Source organism: Ischnura elegans, chromosome 10 (assembly GCF_921293095.1).
Source record: "Ischnura elegans chromosome 10, ioIscEleg1.1, whole genome shotgun sequence".
Lineage (NCBI taxonomy): Eukaryota > Metazoa > Arthropoda > Insecta > Odonata > Coenagrionidae > Ischnura > Ischnura elegans.
This window is the reverse complement of record NC_060255.1, coordinates 90,000,724-90,021,420: the sequence shown is the minus strand read 5'-3', so window position 1 is coordinate 90,021,420 and position 20,697 is coordinate 90,000,724.

Here is a 20,697-nt window from a genome sequence, read left to right as displayed (position 1 = left end):
TTCATTCTGACCGACTTCGGTTCAAAATTACATCTATGTTATTGTAAATTTAAAATTTGTATCGTGTATATTCCATCCTTATTCTTCAATCTTACCTCAGAACGTTCGGAAAGATGTCTAACATACTTAAAGCAAATACCCCATATGTTCCGGCAGGCCGCGGCGCCTGTTTATAAATAAAATATTTTACGATATTTTCCAACAAATCATTTACACTTATACTCTGAAGCTTACATATCAGCCATGAAAATTGTAACTAATTTTTTTAATACGAAAGTAAATTATAAATCAGGAAAGAAAATATATTTCTATATGCATTAATGCTACAAATTATTTTAAGAGTTATAGCCCAAAATTATATATATGATTGAACCAGCAAAAAGTGGAATAAAATAATCAGTAGCCCAAAAAAGTCAGATTGAAATGAATAAAAAACAATATGTGCTGCTCACGGCTTCACTGGTCGAGTGCAGAAGTTTTATTGCTTTGGGAGGATAATATGCTCTGAAGTTATTTCAGATTAAAACATATTCATTTCATTTGGAGAAACAAATGTATGTGTTATCTTTTTTTAAGCCATTTATCGCTACTTTATTATTTATGAATGAGTTTTGACTCTCTCTTTTGAATTATCCGTCAATCAAAGGTTCATCAAATGCAAAATATCATTATCATTTTTTATCTGAATGGAATTCAATTATTTGTCAGGGCTTTCAATAATTGTTGAAAGCTCAGAAAAATAATGGAATTGAATCATTATTGGCATTTTAATGCATATGATGTAATCCAAAATTGCGATAGAGAAAAGCAAATGTGAGCATATAATAACAAAAAAATGATCACTTAGACAGTAATGAATGGTAAGATATAAAGGCGGTGTATTACCATGAGTATTAAACAAGTATATTTATATGTAATCAGATATTAATAATACCTATCGTAACCCCTCATATTGATTGATTGGATTCCATATTATGAATCCTAGGGCAGATAAGTTTAAACGAATTATCCCAATGCGTCAGCAGTAGACGCCAATGTCACATTGCATTAACAGTTGAATTCATTAAATATGATTTAATGCTTTCCCAGCGAATAATGTGGGTAAACTTTTCTCGGGATTCCCACCGGGTTAATGTTTTTATATCGGCCAACGTTTCAAGTACCGTCTCGGCACTCATCTTCAGGGCTGAATATTGATTTATTTAAATCAATATTAAAAAATTATTTATTATTATTTTATTAAATGTATTTAATATTTTTATTATTTTCATTTAATTTTACCCACAGTTGAATTCATTATTTTTGTTCACAGAAATAAGTCACTAACTAACTTTCTGTTGTCGCATCGGCTTCAGAGTACCTTGGAAATCCTCTCGCATTATTGTAGTAGTAATTAATATCCGTGTCCTCATAAATTTGCTTCATCTCTATTTGGAGTGTGTAAACACAGAACTCTGGCCAATTTGAACGTAAAGGTATATTTTCGTTTCCCAAGGTTATTTGCTTTTGTCGCTTTATATTTGCTCGAGAGATTAAAAATTCAGTTTGGAATCTTTCCATGAGAGATTTATTAATCTTGTCTTTCACGTTCCATAAAGTGATTTTTTTCGAGGTCATTGCTTTGGAAATGACGAGAGCAATTCCGTGACCCACTTAGTGACTGCATTTGCGTCGTCAGAAGTCATACTCTCTTGTTAAGCAAATTCAAAGTAAAGGATTTAGACGTACGGTAGGAACTAAAACAGAATTTAAATTAAATTAATCAAATAATTATAATTATTTTGACATTATTTGTGTACTTGATAGTGTTAACTATGAGTTCAAACGATACGAATAAACGTGATTTCATATCATAATCCACACACAATGAAGCACACGATTTAAGTCCATTCTCCGTAGTAGTATATGGAATGTACTCAAAGAAATAAACCATTCAGTGCACCTCTTGCAGTGCCCAGCGATTGCATAATAAGAGTCATTCGTATCAATGTTTATTAATTTTACTTTCTGGTGATTATTTTCTATCACTATTATATCTGTTATCCACATATAAAAGTGAATGAGACCATATTGCATCCACACGCTTGCCGCGTCGCCGTTATCTCCGCCGCCGCCAGCCAGAACCGGAGTCGACTGCACGCTCGAAAAAACGATTTAAAATTGGGGGTGCAAGTTGGTGCAAGGTTTTACTTTAGATTCACAATAAAGAAGCTTCAAAAAATGACATGATATAAGTTACTTAGTGAAAGTCGATGATAATATCTACTTTTTCTCTACGTTTATGTAAAAAAAAGGGCTGAAAACAGGCTCCGCCATTTTGTTATATATCTATGATTATTGATGAAGCAAAATCTTTAAACACCCTTCAAATGAAAGAAAAAGAAGTGTCAATTAAGATGGTATAATAGTTTTGTCGATTTAACTATTCATGAAACCACTGCAGGAGGATAAAGTCGGCAATTTTCGGAAAAAATCGGGGATGGTCGTTTATCGCTAAATTTGTACAACTTTGACCTCACATATATTGTTAACGTGAAAACACAGGAAAAAAATTATCTGGAAAAGTATGCACAATTTATTTCAGAATATGTATGCGAAGTTTCAACTTCCTAGCTCAAAAAAATCGATTTTGAGGTTTTGGCCAGCTTTGTTCGATTCTAGCCCACTGTGCGACGTTTTGAAATGAAAAATAAAGCGAAAATAACAATTTATATCATGTACACTTTGAATTTTAACTCTTCGGCTATATATTCTTATTTCGGATATTTAAACGGGGATCCATAATCCCCGTTTGAATTTAGGCATTTATATTAACATGGTGCAAGCTTTTCCATACCCTCTGTAGATATCTGCCGGCGGCGAGTTCGATCACTGGTTTAGGTACACCGGCATCGTCAGCTTCAAATCGTTAAATAGCGAATCGCGTTCCCTCAGCGCTAAATCAGGGTTATTGAAAACTTCCGATCCCTAACCATCCAAAAGCTCTTGAGTTCAAATTGCCACGTGTGGACGAGCGTTGCCGTGGAGAAACAAAACTTTCTTCTTGAGTTTTATCCGATGCTTGTTTTATGTCGGGCATGCCAGTTTTCTGTCTGATTATTCCTTGACCGTATGCATAGAAAATCTGGCGATAAATTCCAATGGGTTTGTGATTTTTCGCCAGCAAAAAATTATCACAGCTCGCACTGGCAACTGGTGGGATTTTTAATTGCAGGGCTCATTATGAAACTCCACTGAATATAAAGTACGATAGGCACGATGTTCATGATACCCTGGCTGGTTGCGTATGGAGTGTAGAAACAATATGACGCCAAGAACGCTAGTCCCGCGCTATAACAAAACTGCTGTTACTTTTTGGATATTCCTCGTATGTGTGGTCATTGTGGCGGGTTCGCGCGGAGGCCCCACTTAACACTAGAACCGCTGAACTTTCCAACCCCACCAAAACAGCGGCATGGGACTTTTTTGTCCCATTGACAAAATACGTTGATCCTGTCATGTTTAAGTATAATTGACGGTTTTTTGTGGTTTGTGTGAACAAAATACGTGTTTAGGTAATGTTTAATAGGTTTTATTAAGTATAACTAGGAATACAGTAAACTTATTTTGACGTGTTGGTTGCAAGCTCAGACCTGCAGACGCGCGGGCAGAGGTGACGCGGCCGGCGCTGCGTGAGGAGATGGCCGGCGCAGTGCACAGATTATTCCCTTCTGCACTTCTAACTGGCAGAATAACGGAATCTGTGCATCTATACCCTTCGAAATAAACTGTATTTATGTTCAATACAAAATAACTGTACAAAAAAACTGAAACTTTATGTTTTCCCCATATGGGACAAAAAAAGTCCCATCCCACGGTTCTAGGTAAATGTCGCTTTTCTCGCGAACCAAACATTGTACAATATTTTCGATATAAAACTTCGAAAGAGCATAAAAAAATGAGTGAAATTCAGTAAATTTCAAAGCGATCAAACCACTAGTATATGAATGGCAAACATTTACAAAGGGCGATGGGACAAAAAAGTTCCGTCCGCGGTTCTAGTGTTAACTGCAACCCAAGAAAGCCAGTGGGCGCAGAAGACGTGAAGCCGCGAGGGCGACACCGAATCGTGTATAAAAGGCCGTGTCTTGCGGCTACATAAGACCGCAGCTGCTTTACGGGTGCTGAGTATTCGGCAGCACTTCCCTAACTAATATCAAACGCTTAGAAACATTACAAAACCGTACTCTGCGCTACATCACAAACCAACGTAAACTCATTCCCACTGCATAAATAAGACGCGCTCACAAAATTCCAAAAATACACGAGTTCATTAAGTTGCAAGCTGTGCGACTTCAAAACTCCCTTTCACGCAACCCGCTTACAGAGAAACTATGGGATTACCCAGTACAATTTAAACGCTTCAAAAGCTACAGACTGACAAAAGAAATTTTTAATTCGCTAATACCGAATTCTTTCTTATGCCTTTACTTTCATTTATTCTTGTCAAAAGTGTTATTAATGTCTGAAAAGAATGAAAAAAGTATAAAATTGCTCAAAAGAAACTTTAAAAAATGATAAAATGAAAAAAATGAACTCCAAAAAAACTTATAAAATGAACAAAAGCATACTAATGCAACAAAAAATGATAATTGTGGAAAATCATCAAAAAATTGTATTTTTTGGCATTGTCATGTTTGGGGCCAATCAAGGCCGTTCCCGGCTTCCGATGCCGGCTACGTTTAGTCTTCTTAATTTTAGAGTGCTTTTGCACGCGCTCACTAGAAGCCTGTCTTTCTCATTCTCCTTCACTTACACTGGAAAGGTTACACTGCTCCCTAACACACTTGTTTCGCCATTATTGTCCTGAGTACGCACTTTGTGTACAATCATCGCCGCTGAAGTGGTGGTATATATACTCACCGGCAGCTGTACCATCCACGGGTATGTAATCCGGTCACTTTTGAGGACTGATGATGATGATGATGGGGGGAGTAATTGCTGTGAAAACACCTAACTGTACGTTCGATTGTGGGCATTAAATTCAAGAAGCCAAACCTGGAAATTGTCGGCGTTAGTTATTTTACGTCAACAACACAGTCATGTGAAAACTTTTGCCAAAATGTTTCACTATCTTTCATACCGTAAATTTTGTGGTCTATGGTCTCGATTATTATAGACATATGTACTTATGAGGTAGCAAGAATGCTCGAAAGGTCATGTGAAATTTTATGGCCATTATGACCGACGGGGCTGGAGTATTTACATTTTATTCACAGGCATATTTACCCGGATATTTCTGCACGGTGTTCAACGTAAAGCATTGTTTTTATATCAGAAATATTCATTACCAAATATTTAATCGTTTATTAATAAATATTAGCTCATATAACCATTTTATTCTCAAAAATTCCTATTTGTTACTAATGCAGGACTTCGTCTAAATTTTTCAGACCGCGGAAAATTATACTTTGGTACAATTGAATTTCATAGTCAGAGAGAGATGCTCAATATGGAATTATAGAATGTTTAGAAGTAAAGCATTAGATAGTAAATTTAAATCAATATCTCTACAACCTCATATGAATGAAGGTATATAATAGTAAAATGATACATCGCAAAAATTCCAAAAATTTGTCTTTTGCAGTAAAGATTAGTGAAGTAGTTTTGCTTACATATTTGTGTGTAAGAGGTTAAATTAAAGAATTTTTAATTTTATCAAATAATAAAAAAGTATAAAAAAGGTGTCATTAGTTGTTAAGGATAGAAAGTTGTGATAAAAACCTCTATAGCTCCAGGATGTTCCTGCTCTAATACAATAAATCCACAGTGGTCATCTTGCTTCATAGTTCATCTTGCAGTCTCAGTTAATCTTGCTTACATAATGAACGGTCAGCAGAGGTTAAAAAAATGGAAATAATTTCTTCTTTGTGCAATTTTACCAAGGAAATGTAGATTTTGTAAAACATTTTTCTTAAATTAATATTTTAAGAAAATTCATTCCGATTTTCTTGCTATCCTTCATATGAGAGGCTTTCTCCGATTCGTTAAAGGCGTCTATTGTTTGAAAGACTCTGAATCATTTTTATTCAAAATGCGCATCAAAATTAGAGGATCCCGAAAGTCAGTTCAATTTAGTAAACCTGTATGTACTAGGCTATAAGATGGGATTGATACTCAAAAATTACACAGTTTTCTGTCGTATCGCTGATTTCTTAATGGACTCGTCGGAAAACTCAGCGGTATATTTTTAGGGAAGGATGGGTTTAAAATTATGACTTCACAAGAAGCTAAATTAAAGGTTCAGTACATTAATTTAAAAATTTTCTCTATTATTAATTAATATTAGGGAATTCGGGTAGTTAAAATCTCATTCGATACAAAAGGTAGTTCTATAATTACTTTCGTTGGTTGGAATCTTTTCCAACGACCTGTCCTTTTCTGTTCACTTCAAATACGCAAATGGCTGCAAAAAAAACAACTCTGAGTTCATTCGATGCCAATGGTTTGCGATTTTATCGTTAAATGACCCTTGCTCGTAAACATCTGTATAGGGCGACTATTATCTAAAATAACTGCTAGGAGTTTGATAAAATTACGTTGCTGATTTTGTATGAGTAAAAATGAAAAGTTTTCTCTCCAAGCCTTGAATAAATATAAATTTGTTGAAATTTTGTGAGGAACATACCCTTTGTAGTTAAGAAATTCCCTATGCGTGACGTAGTGCATGTGAGCTTTAAGTATACCATCAGATAAAATATACTGGTGCGGCAAGACAAACAACGACGTGATTAATTTTTAACTCCCAGCTATGTTCCGAGAGCTCTGGCAGGCGTTTCCATTTTACAACATATGCAAGTCATGAACTGAATGGCTTATTTTAGATATATTTAAGTAGCAATAAAATGTAACTGATGGCTGTGCGCTATTCATATTTTTTAATATAGCTGATGGGCAGGGCACATCATAAGAAGAGGGCAAGAGGCCCTATTAAAACAAGTCTGGGCAGAAAACCCTGATGGAAGACGACCTCCAGTATGACCGAGAAAAAGATGGACAATGATGTGCTAATTGATATGAGGAGAATGGGAGCCAGGGAGGAGGATGTAGAAGATAGGAAGAATTCGAGGCAGACAGTTGGAGAGGCTAAATACCATCTAGGGCATGGCCATGGGAGAAAGTAAGTATACGAATGGTTACTACTTTTGCCTTATGAAGGTTTCGCGGAGACACTTGAATTCATAACAAATTTTTATCTCAACACTTCGATGAAATATATTGTTTTGAAACTTTAACTTTGACTAAATACACCCATTACTACTATGAGCACGTACCCAATAAATATTTTTTCTATTAAGCTAACGCTATTTTACTTCAGTAACAGCGCGAATTTTCTCTTACTTAGGAAATAACCTGATGAGGCTTATTTTTATCGGGTTCTAATTTATTAACCAGCCTTCGCGCGGAGGTATTTATAGGAAGACATAATACATCATACATTTGTTGTTTTTCAAAATGGAATATATGTTTTAGCCCTATAAAAACCTTTCAATGAAAACAGTTTACTTTTGAGGACATCATCAAAAGGCGCAAAAATTCTCCATTTTGGTTTCCAATTGCAGTTTTCAGATTATAAAGGATAACATGACTATTTTTATGTTATAAAGTACAGCTTTCAATTACTTTCTTTGACCTGAAGGTAAACTTGAATAGGTGAGTGCCATGTTAATCCCGAACTCAGCCAATACTCATATTCTGAGTAGTTGTTCCACTGTATTTACCTGGGAAAACTCGCTCTACGAGGATTTTGCTCTGGGGTATCTAAGGCTTTTCTCACGATCGAACATGTGACCTCTCAAATAGCGGCCAAACACCCTATCCAATCGGTCACCACGATACAAAGTAAAGTATTTTGAAATAGCCGAAGAAATAGCTTTTACTCCGTCCCACTATGTAACCTCCATAGTAGAACAACAAATCTTAGTGAAAGAGGAAATCGTCATAATATTGCATGTAGCTGCTCAGAGCTGTCGCGACGGTGCTTCAAATTTTCAAGTATTTATAGAGATGGGTACATTTCTATTTTCTTATTTATCCATTAAGTATTAATTTTGAGGATGAACAGATTTACAAATATCGTTGTTTTCATGACAACTTTTATGCTTTCTATGTCCTCGAACAGAAATATACAATTTAAAAGTAATGATTATCGGTCTTGAGTAATGTGTAGTCCTTCTATGAAAATACTAGACGATGCTTATTTTTTGGCAATGGCGCATAAAATGTTTCAAATTTTTGCTCTGATATGATGAACACACCTTCCGCTGTGTGGTCACATCGGTGAAAACCATTCTCGATTTCACTTCTCTAACGTCGGAACCCTCGTGAAAAAAATCGAAAATTACTTTCGTATATTCCCCCCTGTAGACATACATGAAGCAATTAACCCTGTCATTAAGGATAGAAATGGACAACTTACTCCTTTAACTTTTCAATCTTTTAGCTTTTTGCCTAGGTGTTCACTCCCTATAAGACTTAAATAGGAATTGTGCATCTTCTCTGTCACCGACTAAGTTCGGGGGAAATTCACACCCTCGACCTTTTCGTGAAGTGAGTTAAGTGCGCCTACTATTCCTGGCGTGCCAAGTTTGTCCTTTAAGCAGAGAGCATCCGTTTAAGGTCCTTTTAGACACTTCGCATAAAGGGGTACTGCGTGGAGAACCTTATCTCGACTTTTAGATATCAATAAGTAACACTTTTATTCACTCGTAAATTTCCTGTAACTGCTTTCGTCAAATTATTGATCAAAGTTGAAAAATTCTGTCACATTAATAGAGCATTACTCATAGAATTATTATTACTATTTGTGGCTATTTCCACTACGTACATTTACTCTCGGTTACGTTTTTTCTTTATATAATGCTGAATAAAAACCATTTAATGCTGAATCACATGTAGTAATAAAACTCACCTTAATTTAAGAATTTATACAATGAAAATATCGGCTGGCGTGGTTACATATAGAGTATGATAGAATATCCAGTAAATATAAAGGCCTGGTTACTCGATACATTAATACGTGCAAATTAATGTCTGCGTGAATGACTTATGTGGACCGGAACGGAAAATGTACGAATACAGAAACCATATTAGAGCAGGTTCTATTTTCCGTTAATTCGTTCGCACGATTTGGGAGGCTAAACAGTGCATTTTCGTATTTATTCACGCGTTCATTCATTTAGACATTAACTCGTTAATGTTAATGGCTCGTGTAACCAGGCCTTTATCTAGGAATATTTTCGCTTATTTATAAATTAAATTCGATAAAACTCGTGTATACCGACGCTGATTTAAAAAAATATCAGCATCGATATACATGTGAATTGTATTGAAATAAGGTGTAATAATTTCAACTTCCCAAATCCTAAACAAAATCATTCATCCTTTATCAAGTGTATCTTTTTATTATTTGGTATGTACTTTCAACGTATGTGACGTCGGAACTCTGCTTGATGCCTAGCAAAAATATCCCCTAAATTTTGAATAGAATACTTCATAATCGTATTTCTCGAAAAGCTTTGCACAAGTTATCTCGAAAATCCTTGAAAGATATTGTGAAAATAAAACTAAGCTTCCACGTAGATATATGTAAGGACACCAATAACGACTCTCGGAATATTGGGAACTACATGAGAACAGCCTTATTGGAATCTCTTGAGATATCATTTTTCCTACCACATTACGTGTCCCAATTCGATCGCGGGGCCTGATAGCTTTCCAATTTCCATAATATATTTTCGAAGCTTTCACCCTGGAAGCCCAATGATTCACGGATATCGAAGCCAGCCCGTCTACACATCGGACGCTTATACATTTATTTCCAAACTTAAAACTATTCCTCAAGGCAAAGCCTTGGTCCTTGGCAGATCCTTGGCCGCTTTAGATGTATTTCCAATCTATTATTTCCCCTGGTTTCAACCTCTGTTTCTCAGTCACCTTGCATTATAAATTTATATTTTTTTCTTTAAATTTATCCGATTAGTGTAAAACGATCCAGAGGAATATCAAGATCATACTCACAAAGGTCAGATCAAAATGACTCGCGTTTCTGCGTACAATATTCACTTTTCAACTCTCAAAATAGAAATTAATTCAAATATATTGTAGTTAAACTATTATTCATTATTTTCAAATATTCTCAGTGATATGGCAATAAAAAATAATTTTTTTGAGCCAATTTCTTGTTGTTCTTACACTTTCTTTCATCGACTTGCTGTTGATAGGCACAAATACAAAAACTAGCAACTGTTCAAATTTCCTTTCATACGCAACCAGTCAAATTCTTGGTGTTGCAAATGAATAAGGTTCACCTATGTATGAGAGTGAAAATAATTGGTAATATTTTTATCACAATATATATTTGAAGTGATATCAGTTTTAAAAGTTGAAAATTGGTTATTGTACGGAGAAACGTCAGTCATTTTTATCTGACCATTAATACGATCATGATATTCTTTTTGGTAGTTTTATGCTAACACGATTTACTCAAATATTTTAGTATACACAAAGCCTAAATCGGAATAAGGTGTAAATTAAACTTATAAATAAATGTGCGCCATCAATTTTACATATTCTTGAGATGTGTATATTTTTTATGATGCAATGAGTATTCAATGCCGAAGAAAGAATCGAAAGAGTTATTAATAATGATACTAAGGAAGTATATATAATATTAATAGTACCTAGTTGCGACATTTACTTCGCTGCAGTTGCTATAACCTGAAGCGATAGTCAAAAATATGCTTGCTGAGAATTAAGGAGTATTACGTGCGATATAAGGTGTTGTTCAGCCAAAAATGTAACTAAAGTAAATATCATAATCATCATGTAAAACATCAGAGGTGTTTTTTTTTAGTATCACAAAATATATCTATATCCATACCCACAGGTATATACAACGAACAGGTTTAATCAGTATTTTTTTCTGTCCAGCGAAAAATTATACTCGAATTCATATGATATTTCAGCACCAAAAATGGATAAAAAAAATTAATGGATAGGGGGAATAAAGAGTGAAAAATGTCGTTATTGAAGATTAGTTTCACCAATAATTATTTCTGAAAATGTGCTTCATTATTTTGAATTTACTTTCCAATTATAGAGAAATTCCTATCGTAACTTATATAACATTTTCTTCTTTGTCCAAGAATAATTATTCAGGAGTCAGAAAAAATACCAATTGTATCCGTTCGTGCGTATGCCTTTGGTGGGGTGAAATAGTTACTAATGGCATTTGAATAGTTTGAATTTCCAGGCCCAGGGGAAGTTAAATTTAATAGCACAAATATACATATGTTTTAGTTATCAGCTCATTCATGCGTTGCAGAAATACTGCTGAGTTATTATTAATTTAAAATTCATATTTTAACGAGAAAAATCTGGCATAAATGATAGAATTAATTAAACTTGAGCGATTTCTTCCTAATAGTTATGAATCTGCTTTTTAATTATTCAAAGGTCAGTACTGCGATAGGATTGAGACCTTCTTTTTCCTAGGGATAACTAGTGGAAATCATGATTTATCGCAATTTCATAAAATGGCGTGTCATTTACATACACGAATATTATATGGCAGTTAATTTTGGCAAAAAAATTGACCGATTTTTTTTCCTGCATATTTTTTAAGCTCACAACGATGCGATTAGTTTATTTCGCAATAATTTTATGAGTGGGCAATTTTAAATTTTGAGTAAATAAAGTGGAGACGAGGAGGAATTAAGGCTGTGAAGAGATGTACTAAAAGTAGAGGGATTGCTAGAAATCATGATGGAGGGAAGAATGTTGGATTTGTGGCGAAGAGAGAGGAAGATACTAGGAATCAATGGTGAACCAAAGAGTTAAAGGCATTACGCAGAGAAGAAAAATAGCCTAGAATGCAGAAATGAGGAAAGGGAAGGTGATCTGTGACATTAGCGAGTTTGGTTACATAAAGACACGGTATCTGGCGTTACTTTGTGGAACTGCTTCACCAGAAAATAAAATAAATTACTTGGTTCTATTCCACACTTTATATTAAATAGCACGACCCGGGTATCAGTAGATAAATCTACCTTAAGGGAGCTCAGTAACTTGGGGAAAAGTTGCACTGGCGCCCGACGCAATTCTCCATTTCGTAACTATGAAGCGCTCATTTTATTCACTATATTCTAATTTACGGATAAATTGTGCATTCAAGCACAAGATAAATTGTTCATTTAAGTGTTTCATTTGAGGAAAAATGGAAATAAAACCAATATCAATCCCCAATCTTACAAAATCTTACTGTTTCAATCCCAAAAATGAAGATAACGCGCGATTGCTTTAAATATTAATGTCGTCGTCAAATTTATATAGCATATATTATATCATTTATGAATTAATATCAAAATTATTGTAAATTATTACGGGCATTTCAAGATTTTCACTAATGTCTGCACAGCGTTTTGAAAATATGCGTTAGTATAATCTACATATCTCTTATTATAAATGTAGTGTTGCGTATAGTACTCATACTACGAGCGTTTCACATTTGACCGTGATAATGTGTCTCTAAACCAATAGACTTCTAAAAACTATTTCAATAATAGTGATTATGTGACAAATTTACTGGATTAAAAAAATAAATTTAGATATTTTTGCGGGCTTAAGGATTATCGTTCTTCAAAAGAAATCGAATCGAGAATTTTCTTTAATAGGAATCGAATTTTTTTATTGCTTCCCTTGAACAATGTGTATGGTGTGGAAAATTTAATCTAAAAATACTAGTTTTATATATTTCTCTCTCTCTCTTTTGTTTCACAGCTTTTCCGAAACAGTAGCTCATTCAATAGGTTCTATAAACCATCTCCTCGAACCTCGTTTCACATCTGCGATAGCCTTTTAACGAACCCCCCGTTTTGCTTTTATTCAAAGGAAGTTTACTCATGTGCCACAGTGGGGAAGTTCTAATTAAGCCCTCCAACATCCCTTGGTGGTGCGCAGTCGGAAAGACTCAATGTGCAGGGCCTTAACGAGAACGCCTTCTTATTTTATTCCCTGCGGTAAAAAGAGAAAGAAAATCTTTTCCAGCGACTTCACTAGCATCTTTATAAGGCTATATCAAAAGACTTAGTCTTTTAAACGACCTTGCAAAATATTGAATAATGGGACGAGTCATTAAATTGGTGGCAAGATTTTCCTTTTCATTCGCCAATGGAGCGGAAATGTCTTCGCTGGTGCATGGGAAATTGAAAATAATTGTTTAGGGTTTAACAAGACGTATCCAAATAAACTAATGATTACAATAAAAGTAAAACATGTTTTGCGAAAAATGGGTGAATACTTGACAGTAATCGGTTATAATTCAGGGCAGCATGGCATCATATTGCTGTTTGCGATTTCGATAAGTAAATAAAAAATATGGGTTTTTATGATATTGTTGCAAATGATAATGACGTTAACTTGTTATGTTTTTATATAAACCATAAAAGCTATAAAATTTTACCAAGCAACTATAGCCAATTTTATGCATATATTAGCGGTTTAATCAATGTTTCTTTTGATAGTTGAATTGCTAGAATATGAGTTAGTGTATGGGTATATATATTTAACTAAAGCTCTCATGTAGAGATGATACCATTAATAAGTGAGATATCTGTGCAAGCAGTTTGTGTAAAATACAGAATTTCGTAAATGAGCACACACGTGCAAATTACACAGGGCAATGAATTGGCGTCATGAGTTGGCAAAATACCGTATGACATTCGAGATCATATTGCCATGTGTGATTATGACTATTTAATATAAAAAGGTAGCTTTCTTTCATGTATATTTTTCAACCGAAAAAAAAACAGAAATAAAATAAGACTTCAAAAATAAGGACAAGTTATTCTCCTTTGCCAGTAGACATATTATTATGAAACATATTAAATTTTCGCACCAAAATGTCATTCTGTCTTAATTAAATTACGTGTATGCTTAAGCATTTCGTGCTACCAATATATAGGCCAGGAAAATACTGCCTGCTACTGCGTATCCAAGCATCTTATTTTTACTCATAATAATAAGCTCACGAATGTATTACGTACCATGGTTCTGTACTATTAATTCTTGGGCCGATGATAATTAGTGGAGAGTGATAAAAACTAACACTTTTCCTTTAAGTAATTTATGCCTCCTTTTCAATAAAAATGCTATCTAATTAAATCCTTCAAAACAATATGATGAGACACTGAGGAAATGAGTTAATGAGGCCTTGAAGATATTTTAGATGGAAAAAGTATCCTGTTAAATATTGTTCTATGAAAACATTATTTCGAACAAGCGCAGCGTGGCGAAATAAAAATATACCAAGCGCCTCATCCTCAGAATTTGTAGGCTAAGGCTTAATGAGTAATTTGGGGTAAGCAAGAAAGACACAGTAATCTGTATTGTTTATTTTCATGCCCATTTCTTCACTAGTATTATTTTTTCAGATGTCAACCCATTCATAGTCCATACATCCACGGTCAAGTAGGCCTAAATGCAGAATTTGTTAAATTTATCTTAGTTATTTAGAGTATAAAGCAGCTTGTGTGCAAAGCCTGCCGTACACGTTTCAGCTCACTGCCATGGCAGTGGATCTTTTACGGTATGTCGCAACTCACCTAGAATTTTCTAAAGACCTAAGATAAGAGGTGTACCGAGATAGCTAAAATATTTCGCGATATTGGGAGTATGGTAAAAGAAAATCAGAAGGCGATTGAAAAAAACATTTGTGTAATCTCGTTGAGAAAATACGAAAGTTTTTGAGAAAATACTCACAAATTTAGGCTCAGGATTGCTCTATCACAAGTAATAAATTGAAAAATATCCAACGTGAGCTGCGTTCTCTGCCTGCGTAGTTAATAAGCTGCTTCGGGCTAACAGACAGGCAAATAGACAAAGTGTTCCATGTATGTTAAAGGAATTAGGTTAGGAGCCACTAGAGACTCAAGAGGCTACGCGCTAGGCTTAGACCGCACGAGCAATTATGATACTTTCAAAGCGATAGGGAGAACAATATACATATTTGAATCTCACTATATTTCCAAGTCTGATAAAAACCATAAATTTAGAGGAGTTTTTGCCGAACGGATCGGTATAGGAATTCGCTTTTCCCCCGAAACATAAAGGACCTTGGTCCTAGGCAGAACTTTATATGCGCTTTTCCTTTCATATTGACGGCTGGTGTCCTAACACCCCCCGCCGCACGCCTATGGAGGTGGCTTGCGGGGTAGTATGTAGATGTAGATGATTTAAATGAAATATTCTTTTCTGCTGTTGATGGTTGAGATGAAGATTTCGCTTGGAGGCATTTTCAAACGGGCGATAAGCCTCAGGATAATGGCAAAATTCATTGGAATTCTTTGGCGGCAACATCCATCGGAGCTTGAAAAAAACGGCCCTGGCAGATTGGCACTTCCTCAATAGATTCGTTATCTCTTCGCAGTCTATGGAAACTGGTAAAAGTCTTTCAAATATTTGCTAATATTCGAATGCGTTAGAAGTCAAGTGCGATGTGTAATCCATGATGTAAAGACGGAACGAGGGAGGAAGCAACAGATTCTGCGACATTAATGGCCATTTTGGCATAAGTTGAGTAGTTTTACACTTTCTCAACACCTTCCAGTCTAGAACCATTGGAATATAGGTCCTCATAACACATGACCAGAGCCCTGAATAATTATGATGAAATGCTGAGCAAAAGTTAGAAGTTATTCCTGAGACAAGAGTATTCATCATCACTGGTCAACAATCCAAGGATTGGTTTGACGCAGCTCTCCACTCAGTTCTCCTATCAGCTAATCTTTTCACACCTACGTATTTCTTCTCTCTCACATCCTTCTGTACTTGTTGCATATATTTTGTTCGAGGTCTTCCTTTTCCATTCTTGCCTTCCACTTGTCCTTCGACGATTGTCTTCATCAGGCCATTATGTCCCAAGATGTGGCCTACAAGGTTATTCCGTCTTCTTGTTAAGGTTTTCATGAGGCTTCTCTTCTCTCCTACTCTTCTTAGGACTTCCTCGTTACTAACTCGGTCGATCATTTGATCTTCATCATTCTTCTGTTGCACCACATTTCGAAGGCCTCTATCCTTGACAAGAGTATTGCCGTCATTTTATAACATTTCATTGAAAAATTATAACTTAAATGTTTTTGCATTGTGTTTATTACCTGTACGTTTCCAACTATCCAGCTATGCCGCGGTTGTTTATGTATCAGATCACCGAGATCGCACTGCATCATCTTGCATTGAAGCGTCATGCGGAGAGGTATTATGATGACGATCTTAGCGTGGGAAGGGTAGCCGTGTATTCAACTAAGGGGAGAGAGAATGTTGTGTCGCATGTGTTTTTGTTTTAACGAGGCCATCGATTGCGGAGGCAGGAACATTCATAGCCGCTGACTCTATGGCGCGCGCGTCCCAAATCGGGACGTTTATATTCTGGACGTGCGTTCTCTTATTCACGAGCGCCCTGCATTGGCCGCTATGGGTGGGGGCGGAGTGGGAAGGCGAGGGTTTCCTTACCCCTCATCCGATGCTCGGCGGCCCCAACGCGGAAGTAAACGGGAAGGGTAAAGGGTCGGAGAGAGCGAAAGGGAACACAAGTGGTGTGAGGGACCCTTAAGTGGAGAAAGGAATGGTCGGGTTCAGTGTTTTCTTTTAATTCGCCGAGCTCTCGTACCTCGGGTGCCGGGAATTCATGCTTCCCGAGGATGAATTGCGGTATTCCCACGGAAGCTCTACAAAGTTCATTGTCATAAAAGAGAGTACATATTCACAAGAAATAAATAAAACCCAAAGGTGGAGTGGAAGTTTTCCGTATTGAAGTGAATTCTTGCTATTTTTACGATCGTGAAATTTATTACGGCCTCGGTTTCAATGTCATTACACCTTGAAGTTGATGTAGTAACGCTGAAACATAAGTTGTTTTAATTTTTATAATTGTGGAAAATTGAAAGTATTTATTTCAGTCAATAAATAAAGCATGGTTTTCCGTTTCATGTCATAATGTCTGTTGGTAAGGATTATGAGGTCAGATTACGTGTTCAAATATTTAAATGCACGTTAACTCACTCATGAACAGTGACTAGTTATTAAATCAAAGAAACCTGGAATTTTTACATAGATATGAGCTGGTAGTAATGGCATGGTCAAATTACTGTTTGCATATTCTATAAACATTGAGGGAAAAGAACTAAACAAAAATATATAATGTGTTGAAATTGTCAGTGGAATTTAGCACGCTCACACAAATAAGAGTAAGTATTGAGACAATTTATGCGTGAACTGCTAAGAAGAGCTTATGTTTCACAATAAATTGAAAATTTGCCACTCAGCCTCATTAATTTATGCTTCCGAATGTGTAAGAAATTATAAACTGCTGATTTTACATCATAATGAACGTATTCTTAGAATTAATATACCTTGTGTGACAATTTGTCCCCTAAGGATGCAAAAACTGTCCCACAAAGAAGAGGAAACAATATGACTTCATGAAATTCAAGAGATTATTTGGTAGACGGAGGTATTTTCAACAAAGGCTGACGGCTTATGGAAAGGTTCAGTGAAAGAGGAAGCAAAAATCTCATCACATATTTTACTGACGCTAGGTTTTGCTGGAAATAGCGTGAAAGGGATTGGTGAAAGGTCGCATATTGAAGAGGAATATCAAGTGATGAAAAGTTATTGAATGTGAGAAAATATAGAGGAGCAGCAATCTTAAGGGATGTGAATATAGTAAACGTTAACTGCCGTAGATACTTAAGGTAGTTTCTAAAGACTTTAGAGATGTTAAAAATTTAGCTTGCTTTTACATTTAGAAAATTATGGGAAATAATGATAAATTCTGAATAACTTCAGTAGGCACATTATATTCAACAGAAAATAGCTGGTGTCTTCCATATTGCAAAAAAACATTTCCACTCAATACACCTTTACAACTATACCTGAATCAAAAAATAGTGTTTATCTGGAGCGGAATGGAATTTGGGGAAAATAAAATGGGGAAATTTCACAAAAGATTGGCAAAGATGAAAATGGAGAAGAGATGAAAGATGATCTGCGTATTGTTCACTACTAATATTAGTATTAATAGGAGAAATACGTAAGAATAGCGAGTGGTATGTCAAGATTATCGAAAGCCTATGAAATGAGAAAACAGCTCTTGAGCCAGAAGTAGCTGAGAAACTGTCTTAGAGTATAGCATTAAAAAATCTTCCGCTCAAAACTTTAATTTATCTAGCTCCGTTTATAAAAGGAATTATTTGATTTCTAAGTACATATTTTCCACGATCCTCCGTCCGATTTTTTAGGGATTTGGATACCGAGGATATGAGAGAATCCTTGCTGTTCAGAATGGTAAGATGGAACCCTTTTTACGGTAACACTGACTCGTGAAAACTGTGGAGGAGAGGGGAGGGCGAATATGTGATATATGCTCTGCGGCAGACTTAGCTCCGGGGCATGGGACTGAAGGAATGGTCCCTTTGCTATTTCATCGCTTTTTTCACGATACAGCACGGTCGCCCTTGGGTACGAATGTGAAAATTTTGAGACAAAAGAAGTCTCTCCGGGCGATGTTACCGTCTCAGCGCTCTTTTTCATTTTTCTAATATCATGTGGATTAACTCCAGTTATTTCAGTATGTTGCGAATGTATGTTTTTGTCTTTCGAATTAAAAGCCGTTTGAAGAATTTTGTAGCCTAAACTATTAAAATATTTATATCTAACTACGTTAGAAAAAATATATATAGTACCATCTCTGTAATCCGCCTTTGGGGTAATACAACACTTCCAGTAATCCGGCATACAAGGCCTCTATACCTCTATTCGGCTTATGCAATTTCGTCAGTTTTAAATGAAAGATTTTTCAATGCATAAAGTATTTTGGAAATACTTATTTGTGCAGTCATTCGTCAGTTCGTAATTTGCATGAAGTTTTGTTTACGTGACCCTCTGATTCGAGAAAAGTTTTTTTTTCAGAATCACATTGGTGTCTAGGGTTTATTCTTCCTTTATCGACCATAATCGACCGTTATTATTAATTTGGTTATCTATCTAGACTCACAACCAAGGCAGTGGAAAGAATTTGCGTCACTATATTGTGCTTGTTTCCTGTACGTTTTTTATAATCCGGCGTTTTCGATAATCTGGCTATGCCATGGCTGCATATGTGCCGCTATTTTATAATACTTAGTTATATAACAGCCACCCTGTAGAATCTGGGAAGCGATACGAAATGAAAGCAGTACATCGTAATCGACCCGTTTGCGTATTGTCAGCAATTTCATTTCCTTGTATTATTTCATTATGAAAATTTTCTTAGGCTCTGTCTCCGCGTCCCTTTTTTTGTTCATAGTTCCCCCAGGTTACCCACGCCACAGCAGTCGGAAAAAAGAAAGACAAGGGCCGAACAATAATGCAGATGGCGTAAGTTATCGTCGTATTGCATCCAACTGTTCTCAAACTTGCTTGTTTGTTTGCATCGTGTGTTTTTGTTCTGCTCTCGCTCAGGGTAATTTTCTTCGAGGTCATGTTGCTTCATCATTTCCTCTCATTTTTTTCTTCAAAGTGCTCTTGGAATTACGACAAGACCCTTGGTAATTTAAAATTTTTTAAAATTCCCGATTCCAATTCCGTTTTCATTTCAAGGTTTTAGTGAGTGATTATGCAGGAATTGTTTTGGAAATTGTGTCATTTCTTTATTTCTTTTACTTAATTTGTGGCCAAGGCTTAGTACACAATATTGGAAACTCTGAAAATTATCAATGATTTTATTTTGTGGATATATTCTATTTCTGACTTATGGAAGAGGTAGGCATACGGCAGGACATTACAGGAAATGGTTTGGAATATGATAAAAACTGAAGTTGTTAATAAATTTAGGAAAATCAAACCTCATCATTTAACGTCAATACATAATGACATATAACTAGAGATGCGTGAAAATTGCAAATGCGATATAGATGCGATGTGTACAAATAAATGCGACGTAGATACGATGACTGGACTTTTATGATATTTTTACGCAAATTTGCCTTTTCGATGGCAAAATTCGTACATTTTGTGGCGAGCGCAGTTTAAATGCTCCGCCGACACTCAACGCTTAAAGTATGTGAGCGACTGGCCAGCTGCTAGTTGGCTGGGGCTCTTACGTGGCCGCGAACTACAAGTGGGCGGGGGCAAGCTACACCTCCGCCACTATACAGCTTATTGTTTCTGTGTTTTGTATATCTGTGTTTCACTACATTTTATCGTCATCTACCTCATTATGAAAATAAAAAATAGACGCTAAATAAAATGCGATACACTGTTATAGACAGTGCGATAAAATAAAAATGAAAGTGCGATTTTCACGTATCTCTACATATAACGTTATCTAATGTGTTATATTATTTTTAAGTCAACTAGCCTTAGTATGTACCAGGATAGACATGAGGATATAAAAAACGGTAATTCGATCAGGCAAGTATCCCATCGGAATGCTACTCCCAAAACATTTGTGCCCGTAGCCATTGCATACCTAAAAGGATACTAATGTGTGTAATACTTAAAGTAAACTTGAATTGCAAGAACGTGCTAAAAAATTGTACCGATATTAACAAGGAAGCTGGAAAAATTTAGTTTATTCATGAGTTATATAAATTTAAATTGAAAAATCTAGAACATCGCCCT